The sequence below is a fragment of the Cebidichthys violaceus genome, unplaced genomic scaffold (genome assembly GCF_023349555.1).
Source record: "Cebidichthys violaceus isolate CVI_PGR_0920_01 unplaced genomic scaffold, fCebVio1.0.p SCAF_6, whole genome shotgun sequence".
Classification (NCBI taxonomy): domain Eukaryota; kingdom Metazoa; phylum Chordata; class Actinopteri; order Perciformes; family Stichaeidae; genus Cebidichthys; species Cebidichthys violaceus.
In genome coordinates this window covers 1239921-1255472 of record NW_027176816.1, presented here as the reverse complement: position 1 = coordinate 1255472, position 15552 = coordinate 1239921, and positions in this window count along the sequence as shown.

The window sequence follows — 15552 nt, the reverse complement described above, 5'->3', positions numbered from 1 at the left end:
CTACAGATTGTGATAATCAGCCATTCACAAAAGGGGTTGAAATTAGTCTGAGCATGAGCACCCACCACATGAACACACACACACACACACACACACACACACACACAAAACTTTTGGACCTTACACGACATTGAAGTACAACTGCTTCTGATTGTTAAAATTATTGATTATAATAGAAATTGAACAGTGAGATTGAAATAACAGTGATTTGTGGGAGCATGTTTTCAGTTTAATTGAAATGAATCAGTGTTGCTTTGATTATGAAACGTAAAGTATAAAATAAAAAAAACTTAATTAGTTTAGTCAACAGAGTAAAGAACTCTATCATGGATTTCTCAAGGAGGATGAGCACAGATCCTGAATATATTAAGTCAGAATACTGAGCAGAATGAGAATTCAGTGCTCTTTCGAGCACTTCATAGATATTTCCAAGAATAAAATGTTCTTATTAACCTCTTTTTTGGGTGCTTCAGTTTCGGTGGCGTTCTCTGAGGAAACTGCTGTGGCTCTCCACACGGCCTCTTCCCCGGAACATAAGGTGAAAGTAAAATTAATATCGTTGAGCCCCCTGACATAAAAGCGTCCTGTGGCGTCAGTGACAGTGTCTTGTGTAATAACCCGGTGGCCCTCTGACATGATTAAATTTCCTTGACAGGAGAAGGGCCTTTCCACCTGTTTAAATCAATAGCGCTGCCTCATGAATCCGAGAGCGATAGAAGGTCAAGCAACTCTGGAACTTTCTCAAACCATTTTCACAGCCATAATTCTGGATTGTGCAGGCCACAAGTGAAACCCCCTTTGAAAACCACTATAATCACATTTTGTATATTACGTCTTCTGTTTACACAAAGAGGGCTGCATGATAAAACTAAAATCATAAGCCCCTCTCAGACATGAACCTATTTTAAAAAATAATGTGATGGCAATTTGACACGGTCTCATTTCCGAACGAGTCACTTTTACTGTGGAATTCACATTGGGAATCTTACGAAATTGGACAAAGTAAGATTTTCACAGCGCGTCTGAATTGAACAACGTCAGATTAACGCAAAAGCTTCCGCAGCACAAGGTTAAATACATAGTGATTTCAAATACACAAAAGGTACTGGAGCACGCTGATTGATTTGCAGAATTTAACTGTGCAAATGGACTAAGGTTTCAACACTCTACTGTGTGTTTGTCAGGGTCAGAAAGTCCTTTATATCCTATTGAAAGATTGCTGTCCTTGAGTTTACAGACACCTGATTCAGCAGCATGGGGCTGGAAGATGTGTAGAGAACCCAGTTACATTCAAAATGCACATCCCTTTGGCCTAAATAAGGCACAAAACAGAAATACGTGGGAGATTCTTTTTAAGTCGAATCAGTCTTTAAAATCAGTTTTTCCCAATGCTGCGCAGAGAAAAAAATGTGTTAAAAAAAACCTTGTACAACCTCAATAATAATCAGACCAGCTGTCTCCCTCCTCGTATTTTCAGAGTGGCCTAAAACAATATCCAGCAGAAAAAATACGGCATCTTGGCAATAAACAAAATAATTTAACTTCTTAAAAAACAACATTAAAGGCTTGTCACTTTATGCTCGTGCACTGTCAGACTTTATTAAGAATTCTGTAAGAAACGAACAGCAAAATAACTTTTGAAATCCATCAGTAATGCAGCCTGAGAGAAAACAGAAAGCCCCCGTATATCTACATATGGTCTTTACTTGGTTCTTTTTATAAACACAGTGATTAGGAACACTTCCTCTATGTAAAATTCACATGTCTTGTGTGGTTTGTTGCATAATTAGCGTACTGTTGTTAGCATGTTGTTAGCATGTTGTTAGCTGTTAGCTATGTGCGCCGCAGTACCCAACAAAAGCAGGATGCAGCATGGAGGTCCCTCCATTTTTAGGTTCATATAATGTACCAGAATTCACTAATATGTAGGCTATTACTGTAGACATTATTGTAATCTTATGTTGCAATGTCTGCTGTCACAAGTTAACATTAGTTTCAGAAAATGTATCATTAGCCATTTTTGCTAACCGTTAACGTTAGCTGGTCTTATTAGATGTCCCTCAGTAAAATCAACAATTCAGCACTATATAGTCTTTTTACATGTTTTCAGCAATTATTCTTTAACATGTATAATGTGTTTACAAATATGACATTTTAACTTTATCCCCACTGTAAATAGACAGACTGTTTGCTAATGGTAGGAAAATAAGTTCTAAGTGTCATTAGGATGAATATATCTATGATATCACTGAAAATTGTTTTGCTTTTAACACTAAAATTATGAATCAGTACAGCAAACAATAGATGATACGGTTTTCGAAGCAATGAGATAATACAATCATGTCAAAGGCATTCTGTCCCATCACAAATTACTTTGAAAGAAAACAAGTTAAGACCATTACTTGTAAATTTAAAGTACAAGCTGTTGCTTTAATCAATTCATACTTGAACATCATGAACATGTTCAAATATGATTAATACTTCATCATAGGGGATATTGATTTCACTTGATAAAAGTAGCTAAGAGTGCTTAAGAGTTGACTGCGCGATGCCTTGAAAGAAAAAGTCACAAGGAAAAAAAAAAGGTTAAAGTTGCCCTGGAAACAAACCACTGAAGGCGAACTGCATGCTCCACTTCTTAATGGGCCCACGAGTGTTCAATGAATTGCATTTTTATTCATGGACATGTACTTGCACAAGGATTGTAGCGGAAAGAGCCTGTTCGGTATGCTTGTCATAGAGCTACGACATTAAGGGATTAAACCATTACATTATTGAGTTTTTCCCCCACATATCCGGTGACTAGCCAGCATTTGAACGCACCTCAGACAACTTTATTTCCAACCCACTGCCTCTTCAGAAACTCTGAATTGAATCTGAATTTCCTTGCGGCTTTGCATACCTCCAAAGTGCATATACAGAGCTAAAACACTCCCCAGTGATTTCCATTTAGTTCCAGACATCTTTCATTATTATCGTAATGCATTTGCTCTTGTATAGAATATATGTTAGGTATGTATTATGTCCGAAAGTGCTCCTGTCAAAGTAAAACATGGCTATTGAGTTGGAACCGTGATCACATATATGGTACATAAGAGTGGAAGCTTATTCTGGCTTGTGCAACAGTAATGGCCCCTACTCCCAGTGGAGGGCATACAGTATCTGTGGAAAAGCTATATTGAATTGAGGTAAAAAAATAAATAAAACATGAATACTTTTGAGTAAGAATGATATACATCCATGGTGGGTGGGGGGGGGGGGTAATTCTGTCCGTAATTGGGGACATAATTTGTATCTAGTAAGTAAAAACATGTTAATACTGTACAAATCAGCAAAATTATCACTGACAACATTTTATTTCTGTAGCTACTTAAACTATGTTGAGACATTTTTTCTTGGCTGTTTCCAGTCTTTGTGCTAAGCTAAGTTGCTGTCTTCATATTTACCGTATACAGACACAAGACTGGTAAAGTAGTCAATAAGTAAATATGCGTATTTCCAAACTATATCAAACTATTGACCTTTAAAGGTCCGTAAAGATTGTAGACTTGGTTTGATCAACCAAGTCAACAGTGACTTAAAGCACTAGACATCAGTCTCTGGTGTAGAGGGTTGATGTATCCGTATATCATTGGCAGCAACCTTGAGTTTCTGTACAAAATAACTAAAACAGAGCATTGGGAGGTTTACACCTCATGTTGGGTGAATGCAAATTCTCACGTTTGTAATTTGTTTTTTAATCATAGAGTGCAATGTGTTTGTGCTGAGAACCCAGGGAACACATTATGATTTGGTTATCTTGTAACACTGTTTTAGATTATGGCAGATAATAAATCAAAAAGAAAGTCTGAAATCACAACAGAAGAAAGAGCAGCGGAGGGTCTTCTTTCAAATCTTGTTTTATGATAATCTTAGTTTGTCACAATCAAAGACATGCCCCATCTTTTTAAACGCTAAGACCCTTAACTGTTAACAGACACACTTGATTGTCTCGCCTCAAAGTGAAAATCCAAGGTAATTTTCACACTATTAATAACAAGATGTCAGACAGATCCAAAAAAAAAAAAAAAGGTACAGTATTTTAAATTCTACTGAATAATAGCAGAACCCTGTCAAGACACATATTGTGTGGGAGAGTGATGATGAGGTAAGTTATAGACAATGCATGAAAGGTGGATGATCTGTGCTGGATATTAACAAGCTGCCCTATAAATACTCAGACTTTTCATTGCTCTATATGCAAAACTGAGGATTTCATACTCGAACCAAACCACAATTGTAATTGTAATAACCATAATAGCCCTGCAATGCTTTCTACACCAGACAGTTGGATAGATAAACAAGTAAATCTTCCTTGTTCTTTTCCATTGAGGCAACAGATGTCAAGTCTGGCCCATGAGAGGTGCCAGACAAAAGGCGATGGTGTTACCCAAATCAAGTATTTATCCTCTGACATGAACGTTTTTAAAGATGCTCCTGGCATCTCTCTTATTTCATTTTATCAACATCTATTTTGGCCTTGGAGTGGTTCTACAGTGAAGGTGGAAAATGGGCATTTTTTTCTTCTTTTAATATATTTTGGGGTATCGTAGGCATAGGTGTCGAGAATGACGATAGTATCACAATAAAGATGATTACATCTGACGGATAAATGCCACTGATTGCCTTGCAATAGTGATGGACCCAGTGTGTTTTATCAGGGTACCAAAATTACACTTTCTACCATCAGGGTGCATGGTTTTGCCATTGCTATCTGCCTTTAGGTATCTGAAATATTAAGTGTTAAACAGTCTACACTGAATTTTAAGGGGGTCACTGGGTGATCAAAATTAAATTGATGCATCCTCTGGTGCGCATGACTGTATTCAGCAAATGTTTAATCATTAGTTTTAGAGATATGTTGTCGTAAACAAGATGACTAAACAATTCTGACCTGTTGGTGGCACTAAGGCGTCACTACAGCCATTTGGATTCATCCTCTGAGGAGCATGCATGTCTACCAAATATAGTAATACATCAAGCATTTGTGGCAGCTGTGACCCAGTTGGTAAAGCATGTTGTCCATTATTAACAGGGTTGGCAGTTTGATTGCCAGCTCCTTAACCCAATGAGTGGCTTGCATAGCAGTTACAGCACCATTATGGGTATGTGTTGGTAAATGTGAGGCATTTATACCACTTTTAGCAAAAGCACCATGTAAATGCAAATATTTCTCTATGAACCAACGTGTTGGACTGATGGACCAACAAATTGGAATGACCAACAGACAGAAATATGCATCCCTAAAGCCATGCTAGCTGCCTGATGGGATCTAGATGTTTCTGGATGCTGGCTACCAAAGACTGTTTAAAGGCTACATGTCGAGTAGATCGAAATCCAATAAATCCCCCAAATTAAAACACAAAATATGTAGTTTGTCCAGGTCTTCTACAACGATAAACAACGTGTTTTCTGATCTGACACTGCTATCGACAGGGTGATATCGTCTGTCAACAGCTGGAGATTAATTGAAACAACTGATGTCGTCGTTTTTCTTGGGAGGACAGTCCGTTTGTATGTAAACCCGCACACTGGAAGCTTCTTGACGTTTGTCAATCCTCCAAGAAAGGCAACAATTTTATGAGACTCTTGAGATCTTGATCAAGTCATATCACAAAAACGGCTGCATCATGTTTACTTATCAATATTATTTAAAGCCTTGCTAATCATTAACACTGCACACCAGCGATTGATTGAAATGAAGGTATGTGACACGTCTGATTTGTGTTAAGTTTTACACTACATCTTCTGAGGAACAGTATGATTCTAGTTCAAGCTCTGGATGCATATTTGTCTGTTCGTTAAATCAATTTTTTTTTAATTGTTATGTTCCACTTTTTCTGAGAGAAGATTTACAACAAAAGCCAACTGATAGCAGCTAAATTACCTTATTAAAATGTTTTTATTTAGGTGTATTTGTATAATTTTACAGTGCAAGGGTAACACAGAAGATGCATATATTAGGGTACCTACATGAGATACATTATATTGCCTTCATGCTACATCTTTGTAAAAGTATTGTTAATTGAATATAAATAAACTCCAACAAATACTGGAGGGAAAAAAAAAAAATCATTGAGCAAAGGTGGTCTGTTTGCTCTTCTCCTGAATCCAGACTGAACCACAACAAAAGGCTTTTCAGCAGAACTATATTGTGGTTCAGGCTCATCCCAGGCTCTCTGGGGACGGTGGGTCAGAGAAGAAGAAGCTGCAGCAGCAGCAGCAGCAGCCTGAAACTAAACTCCATCTATCACACTTAAAAAGCTGCCCACCTCCACCTAGCCACCAATATGCCAGGAGTTGTTGGGGGATTATGTAGGGATTTTTGCAGCAAGATAAAGCTGTGAATAACCATTGGCTTGTTTTTCATTAGTAGACGCTGGTATTGTTTAATGTTAATCATTGACTTGGGTGCATGGCTAAAAAATTTTAAAAAAAAGTCCCTGCATGGCTGCAGGCTATATTAAATAAACAACTGATTTGTCTCAGACAAGCCACATTTTGAAGAGCAACACCAGAAACAGACAGATTTTGTTTCTCGGTTGAAGTTTCTGAGAAAACAACACGTACACATATTTGCATATGATGATGATGATTAACAATACATATATGTAGATGAGTCACAGCAAGTTTATCACAGACATTATAATTAGGGAAACAAGAATGCTGTGAATATAACAGTTTGAATTCTGAATTCTAAGAAAATAGGTGTTACAGCTATTTTTTACTGCGGTATGCTGTGTGCATCTTAAGGCCCAACGCTTTATTTAACTTCTATTTAAAGACAACAGGTTAACCTCGCTGGCTTAAGCTGGACTCTCAGCTCCTGAGAAATTCTGTATAATAACCATTCACCCATTTTAACGTCATTATTATTCATGTGTTATTTCTACCCATAAAGTTAAATGTTGTCATTTTCATTACTCCTCCATATCTGTGGTTAATGCAAGGCAATCTGATGGAATGCCCTGTTTAATGTAGGCCCTAATTTTACACAGCTGCCGACGGAGAAGTGGAGTCTGTTATTGGCACTTTCGGTTATTTATTTTTCCGTGACCTGGGAGTGTTCAGCGCTCATTTAAAAGTAAACAGCATCCTACGTGACTGAGAGGATTTTATTTTAATGGACTCTGTCAAAGTCTATTCGAAAATTGGATTAGATGTAGGGAGGATTAAAGAGTAAAATGTTTCTATGCATCAAATCATTTTTTCTCTGATAAAACATATTACAAATGCAGATCCCATAATGCACTATGCATAAAAGCACAACTCTTTTGTCTATTGACAAGGTGAAAGCACTATTTGAGAATGCAAATTAAACTCTGAGATTGAAAGGATGAATAAAAAAAACAAAAACACAATTTACTCGATCAATTTACTGTATTTTAGAGAATATCATTACCCGTCGCTGGTTGAGAGAGGCTCCAGTAACATGGTGGTATTTTAAAAAGTAAACAAAACTAAAGAAGGCATCATCACCCCGACGTCCTGCTTCTCATCACAGCTGTACAGTAAAGTGTTCTCTGCTCCAGCACAATTTAAACACTTGTACCTGCACTTCTGAGTGGAATTATAATCAGTGTGACAGATGCAACAGCAACTGTTGCCTCATGTTGTCAGATGGCTTGGATCACTGGGGTCATGTCATGAGGAAATCAATTAGGATTAAATACTTCATTTTTTTACCCCCAGAATTACAATGTCACTGGCAACATTTGGCCACTGGTGGGAAAAAAAAAAGATTCAGTTACAATCCTCCAAGTATACTCGGTAATGTAATACAATATCAAAAGTAAATGTACTCTCTGTGCAGAATGGTCTTATTTAGTCTATTTACTTTCCGCAACGTGATTTCATGGAAGGCGTATGTCATATTCCGCATGTCATGAAATGCATTTGAAGCTTTTTGCATGTCCTTTCAAACCGTGGGGTGAAACGGCTTTTCCGACATTTAACGCCGCGCTGTTAATGTTAAATGGACGCTGTTATTTTTAGGGAACAAAACTACGGCAATGGTCGCAGTTAGGTTTAGACAACAGCACTACTTAGTTGGGGTTTAGAAAAAACGTCATGGTCGGGCTTAAGACAAATAAGTAAGATCGACATCAGTGAGGAAAACAATCGCCACTAACATAACTTCAGATAAGTCAACAAGGACATGGTTTCACACGGGACAGGGACACGGGTCTTCTGGGTGAAAGACTTGTGTTTGTTTGATGGTGTCGCTTTCCACTCTCACCCACCATGATCGCTCTTTCTCGCGGATTGCTTCACATCGCAGAAAAGTAAATTGCAAGAACAGCGTTGTGATAGCGCGCAAAACGACCTATGAAATTGCCTCGTCATTCGCCATTTGGCGGGACCAGGGTGGTCTTATATTCCATTCACACGTTCAACATAATCATAGGGCTACTACAACAGACACTCGCTGTTACTTGTGATCAAACAATGTCCTCGTTGGTTTTATTCGGAATATATCACACCAAGCAATGATGTGTCAAGTGAACCAGTCACGTAAAAGTAAAGTCATACTTATAACCTCTCATTAATACAGACAATCAATAAATGACTCACATTTCTATATGGATGTGAGAACACTATGAACACAAATAACAGACGTAATAATTGGCTTTTGGCTAGGATCTCTCTATAAAACTGGTCTGTTCAGTAAGTAGATTAGCTTAGCTTAGCATAAGAATTGCAATCACTGTTGAATCCCTCAACCAGCAAGCTCTAAACCTCAAATTAAATCACTAAAAACTAAATAACATGCAGTGAACCTCAGGTTTTTTTTATTTCGGGCTGACACTTATAGCAGAAATAGCAGAAAAAAAAGGTTGTTTTTATTCAAAGACTTTTGAAAACCTATCACTTCAAAATCTCCAGAGAGACAGGCTAAGTGAAAGCAAACGGTGTTAACAGCCACTCCCCTCTTCAGCAGGGAGAACTGATTCGTTAAAAAAAATAATTATTATCATTAACAGTATCACATACAAGTTTATGTGTCGTTAAATTTGTCACACCTGTCCCGTGATAGAACTCGACAGGACAACTTAAACTTGTTTTGACACCAATGTGGAGTGTAATGAACACTTGCTTTACACGCCACAGCGCAGGGATGAATCACGGAAGATGTAAAAGTATTTTCCCCCTAATCCCTGATTCTACATTCAAATTAAAGGAAATTTGAGAATGTGATTATTTCCGATACTTTCTTGAGCCTCTGTGGGCAGAAAACGCTCTAACCCTTATCCTCAAATGAGGTCGGTCTGGTTAATGTTGTGTAAATGTCGCCAAGCTCCAGAGATGTCTTTAAATCTGTAGAATCATCACAAGAGTTGAGCTGTAACAAAAGCAGAGAAATGTGAGACAAAGTCAACGACTTCCTGAACAGTTGAAATCTCATTATCTCATCGTTGCATATCTTATTTCATACTGGACTGTCACACAATGCTGTTTCTGAAGACGTTTACTTAGGTTTTACTGTACCTAATTGAACTCAATTCATTTTAGCTTAAGTTACACCGTCTCATACTTCATGGATACAATTTTAAACATCATCACGGAGTCGTATTATATTAGAAGTTTACTGCAACATGTGCAGCTTTTGGTGGGATTAACCAGAGCATCAATTATGCTGTTCTCCACCTTATCCAATCTATACATACATTTATACTGTTCCTTATCACTGTCTCACCCGTGGGTGCATTTAGGTTGATAAATGACTTGCATTATAAATCTTGTCGTACACAATAACAGACCGGCTGTATGTCTCTGAATACGGCTCCTTTCTTCACCAAAGATGAGCAGCATGGAGCGACAGTAACGTCTGAACAAGCTTTAACGAACGAACTGAATCAACTCTGCAACAATGAACAAGAACAATGCTGCTGCTTATTTAGATCTACATGGGTCATCAGCTGATGAAGATGCTGACTTTGTTTCTAGACATGAAATGTATATATATATATATATATATATATATGCTTGGTAATTACATTATACTTTTGGGGATTAACCTGTTTTACAAGCATTCAAGTGGCTGGACAAGTTATCTACATGCAAATGAAACTAGAGGGGATTGTGCAATCCTGCCTCATCCCATGACTGACCAATGAATACATCAACACTGTCGGGTACAATAGCATGAACTAGAAATGCAGTAAAACAAGTGGACATTTAAAAATAAAGCGCATATTTGCGATGTTAAATGTGACACGATCGTTTCCACATTCCGTAAAACTATAATTGTCGTGAAGCTATGAGCTACATGACAGCTTTGGGTATCTGATTAACCTCGCCTACAGCGAAATCAACACCATCAGCACTGTTATTCATAATTCTGACCTCTTTCCAAAAAATTCTAAAGACGTTTTACTTTGCAGTGCTTTTCTGTCAAGCAAGCCAGCCCTCACAGTCCTCTCGTTTTCATTTTAGTCAAGATCATATTTAAATCTTGCACTGGCTCATTTCTAAACCCACAAAAGAGCTCATGCTTAACTTTTCCAGCCTCAACCCACGGCATAATGGGCCTCTCATTGTGTTCATTCCAGACGGGATTAATACTAAATACTTTGTTTTTAGGTTTAGAAATAGGTTCAACTGCCAGATTGTTAACAGTATTGTCATAGACGTGGCCCTTGTTGCCAATGTTTGGCCTTTTAACATCTCTACAGAGGATAGCATGCTTAATGCAGGAGAGGCCGTAACATTCACAATCATAGCAGGTGGTTTAATTCTTATCCTGTAATAGATCTCCAACTATAAAAGCATGTACACTTGATCTCATTTTATCCTTTCAAAATGTTAAATTATTGGTCTGAATTACTGTGGGAAATGTCCTCATTAAATAAAGAACAGGCTGAAGGTTTGTGCACAATGAATAAGACTACAATCTATTTTCTTTCAAAGCAAAAAAAAACAAAAACAAGGGAAGAAAAGAAAGAAGCAACACGAGTAACTCACCAGATTCCCCTCACAATCCCGCCGGAGATTCACAGCATGTTGCATCGGTAGGATTAGTTTGACAGACAGCAGACATATCCACATCGTTAACGTTAAAATAGTCCCAATTAACATTTAATCCATACAGGGCCCTCCTAGAAAAACAACAGACGTGTTCCTCTTTCTGGCCGTTTTTATGTCAATCTTGCAGCTATAAGTAAATGTATATACGTTGTAAATTAAAACACTACATAAAACATTTATCTCAGAGTAAGTTGTGGGTGTTAAATTATCTAATTATCCACTATAGTGATTATTCCCAGCTCTAATATTGTATTATTTTTAGAAGGAGTCTTTTCTAAGTATTGTATGAAAGCCTGCCAAAGAGTTATTTATAATCCCTAAAAAATAAGCTTTTCTCAGCTTCTTAATATGAACACGGATCCACTATTAACACATGATTTTTTGCCATGGTTTGGGGGTTTTGGCCATTAATTATTTTAAATATTAGTTATAGTCTTTTTTGGTGTGCTCTTCTCACTGGTTTCTAGAGGGAGAGGCTCAAATGTAAAAATAAAAGATGTCATGTACCTCCATGCACCAATCAGTATGAAGAAATAATTAAACTTACAAGGAACTTTCATTTTGTGTTGATTTTGGCGGACCCTATGGAAGTCATAAAGAGGCATCACTGTTTCAGAACCTGTTAAATTCCTTGTAGTAACATTACTATTATTTATGATTCATTGTTCAAATAAAACGTGAGGAAAGTACTTTTTTGACAAATACTTTCAGATTTAAAATAAAGTATTCAAAATTCAATAGGATTGCATATACATAATTTTCCTGTTTTTAATCTTAACGCCAACTGTTTTACACCATTGATTATTGGATCATACTTAGCATACTAAAATATTAAATAAATATTTTATATTTTATAAATAAATATTAAAGTTAAGAGTTCATTCGATACTACAAGTTTATCTTGCTTTGCTAACCATGTTGAATACACAAGATGTCACAATTCCCCAAATACCCTCTTCAGCTATAACTGCCCTACATTCATCACGTGTGTGATTGGACACCACAATCTGGATTGTTTTGTTTTCATCTGTCCGATTTATCCGATGAATCCACACGCAATCAGGCAAGTTGATTGGCACTTGATTGTGCTGCGATATCACGTATTCTTCCGCATCTCTTTTTGATAGTATTCTCCTCTGAGCAGGACGAGTGGCCTAATTGAAAGTATTCAATTGACAATTCATTGGCAGGATGATATCAGCTTACTGGCATGCGTCACAGTAACATTTGCCAGTTGGAGCCGAGGTGTTGAAAACCAAAACCAAAGTGAAAACAGAGCTCAGCACCTGTACTGATGTGTAAATAGAAGAGATAGAGCAGCCAGATCAAGGTGACAACATTGACAGACATCCCAATGTCATGTTTTCATAATGAATAAGTATTTATAATGGAATACAGATGCATGCAATGCTATGATTTGATGAACCTTTTCCTGCTCAGCCACAATGCAAACTCTGGATTTGTTTCTGCTTCAGTTTGGACCGCTGTTGAACAATTCGGTTTAATTGGCGGAAAAACAGAAAACTTATAATTGTCTTCCTCATTTCTATTTTACCCCATTAATTAAGCTATGTGCATGTTTCTAAAGATGGGAAGTTGGACATAAATACTAGAGCGATTAGATAAATCGCAATATCACAAAAAAATGTCACCCTAAAGGATGACTATATGAAACCATGTTTTGTGCTTTTATTTGCTGTTGTTGGACCATAAATTGAAGCTAATTGGACGACCGTACAGCTGAGTCGGAGTAACACTAATATGACTGAAGGATCATTGGTTTAAATCTCTACTTGGGGGGAAAATCCTGCCGGAATGAATGTGGAGCATTCATCCTTCTTCAGTAAATGCCATTAGAGTAACGTTGTGCAACACACAGAACATTGGATTGGTCTGCTGAAGCTGCCCAGTGGTCATCAGCTCAGAGTATGGAGCGGGACGTGACCACCAAGGCTGTCGTGCCCTGTGGTATGTGTAGTAAAAAATAACACCTCCTTCTGGGGGTAATACGGCTCTAACACCTTGTTAGCGACAAGACTAAGAGTCTACTCTGTACTTAGGCACCAAGGTGGTTTGAGCTACATGCTAACGTCAGCATTCTGCTGTAATATGCTCACAATGATGTAAACATGCTGAATTTTAGCAGGTATAAAGTTTGCCATTGTCCACACCTTAGTTTAGCATGTTAGCATGCTAACATGTGTTAGTTAGCACTAAACACAAAGTTCAGCTTTGCCATTGGGGAATGTCATTAGTTTTGCAGGTATCGAGTCATAAATCTGACAAATTGCCCTAGATAAAACGTCAGAGGATTACCAATGTAATAGTTGTTGTTAAGTGGGGGACATGAATGTCTGTACCAGATGTGATGGCAATTAATCTGGTAGTTATTGAGACATTTCAGTAAATAGTAAAAATGTCAACCTCGTGGTGGCATTACCAGAAAAGTCAGGGGAAGGCTAACAACATTGGGCTTAACCCTCTGGGGAACACGAATGGCTGTACAAAATGTCATGGAAATTCATCCAATAGTAGTAGAGACATTTCATTCAAGAATAAAAAAAATCAATCTCATGTTGGAGCTGTAGGAAAAGTCAGGGGATCACCAAAGTTACTGGAATTTATCATCTGGGGACTATGCATGTCTGCACCAAATTCCTTGGTAATCCATCCTATAGTTGTTGAAACATTTCATTAAAACCTAAAAATGTCCATCTTGTGGTAACGTTGGAGGAAAACCATAGGGATCACTAACAACACTGGGCTCAATCCTCTGGGGAAAATGAACGTCTGGACACAGACCTTCCTGGCAATCTGTCCTGTAATTGTTGAGATATTTGAGTCTGGACCAAAGTGGTGGATTCACATCAGTAATGAGGTTAAAATGATTGAGCTTTAAATGAATAAATTCCACATATGATCACGAAAGAGGAAGCAACTATGTGGTAAGATTTAAGTTGTCCATCACTTCTCAAGAATAGGTTTTTGTGCAATTCAAATTGTCACCCAACAGCTTGGATGTGTCAGTTACTTCAAGGTCTTTGCAATATAACCGACATAAATTCAGACTTTGGTAATGATATTCATTGAAACATTTAGAGGCATTCTACTGTCTTTCATATGGTAAGTTATCTGGTCTATTGTTCCGTGGTGGATATGGAAATGCATTTCCAAAGTAATATTCTTTGCATATTAGCGGCCACTGATTAAAGTAGATAACTGATGGAAACTTACTAGCCGAGACTCCCACACATTTTAGGCATTCTAGACGGAGACTTGGTGGTACATGAGTGAAAGTTTTAATTTCCAATTCAGCAATTCATAAATGAAAGATAAACAAATCTTTAAATAAACCACTAGATGTTAGCCCTGGGACACCAATTTGTTTTCAAAGCACTTATAAGTCCTGATTGCTGCACTGATGCCCCACATATACACACACACACACACACACACACACACACAGGGATCAGTCCACACAAAGACTTGTCTTCATCATTCAGATGATTCATTCGCTGCCGCAGTGGAATTGTGCCTTTATTGTCTTGGCTGATCAACTTGACAGACAGTAATGAAATGAATGACAGAAGATATCCCAGCGTAGTGCTCTGCCTCCACAGATAAATCCAGACTCCCTGTCCACAGGAAGTGCAGGAATGGAATTCATTATCAAGAAATAATAAGTCTTGAAAGTCTCTCTTTAGACTTTCGGTCCAGCTGCAGAGCAGTGTGCCCATTTGCTGCTTCCCATATGATCCCTCATTCTTTTCACACAGGTGTGTCGCTGCCTCTCACACATCTCTCCACTGAACTCAATCTTACTGTGCGCTGCTCTTCCTGACGCCCATGATGTAGCTTGCATGCACGTTCACCATTGATTAACCTGCGGATATATATTTTTATATGAATCCATTTGTTTGGTCTATAAACATTCCAGAAAAGACAGAAAAAAAATGACCATCGTAATGCCATTATTTTGTCCCAACAAACAGTCAAAAATCCAAAAATATAAAATTGACATTGATATAAAACAGAGAAGGGATTGCAACCGATTGTCGGAATAGTTGCCGGTAAAAGGCCAAAGTGTGGAAAAGACAAGACCTCCATGCCGACAGCAAGAGAACAACATGCTATTTAGCAAATACTAGGATTAATGGCCACGATATGAATTCCGTGGCCTGTGACAGGAAGCATGTTACATTGTGCTTTTGAGATTGCTCCTCACTTGTCATGAACGGAAGCTGAGACAGAACAGCTGTAAGTGATGAAGAATGGATGTAGCTGCTATGGATTTTTCAAACCGTCTTTGTTGACTCTCCTGACATTTAGGCTAACATTAAGAGACAGTGAGCAAACACAATTTTTCACTGTCGCACCATTGCAGAAAATGATGAAGTGTGCACAAACTCCTTGTGTGGAAGACGACAGCTACCAGGAAAACCAGCAATGACTACTGGATTGTACTTAATTGAGGACGTGATCCAG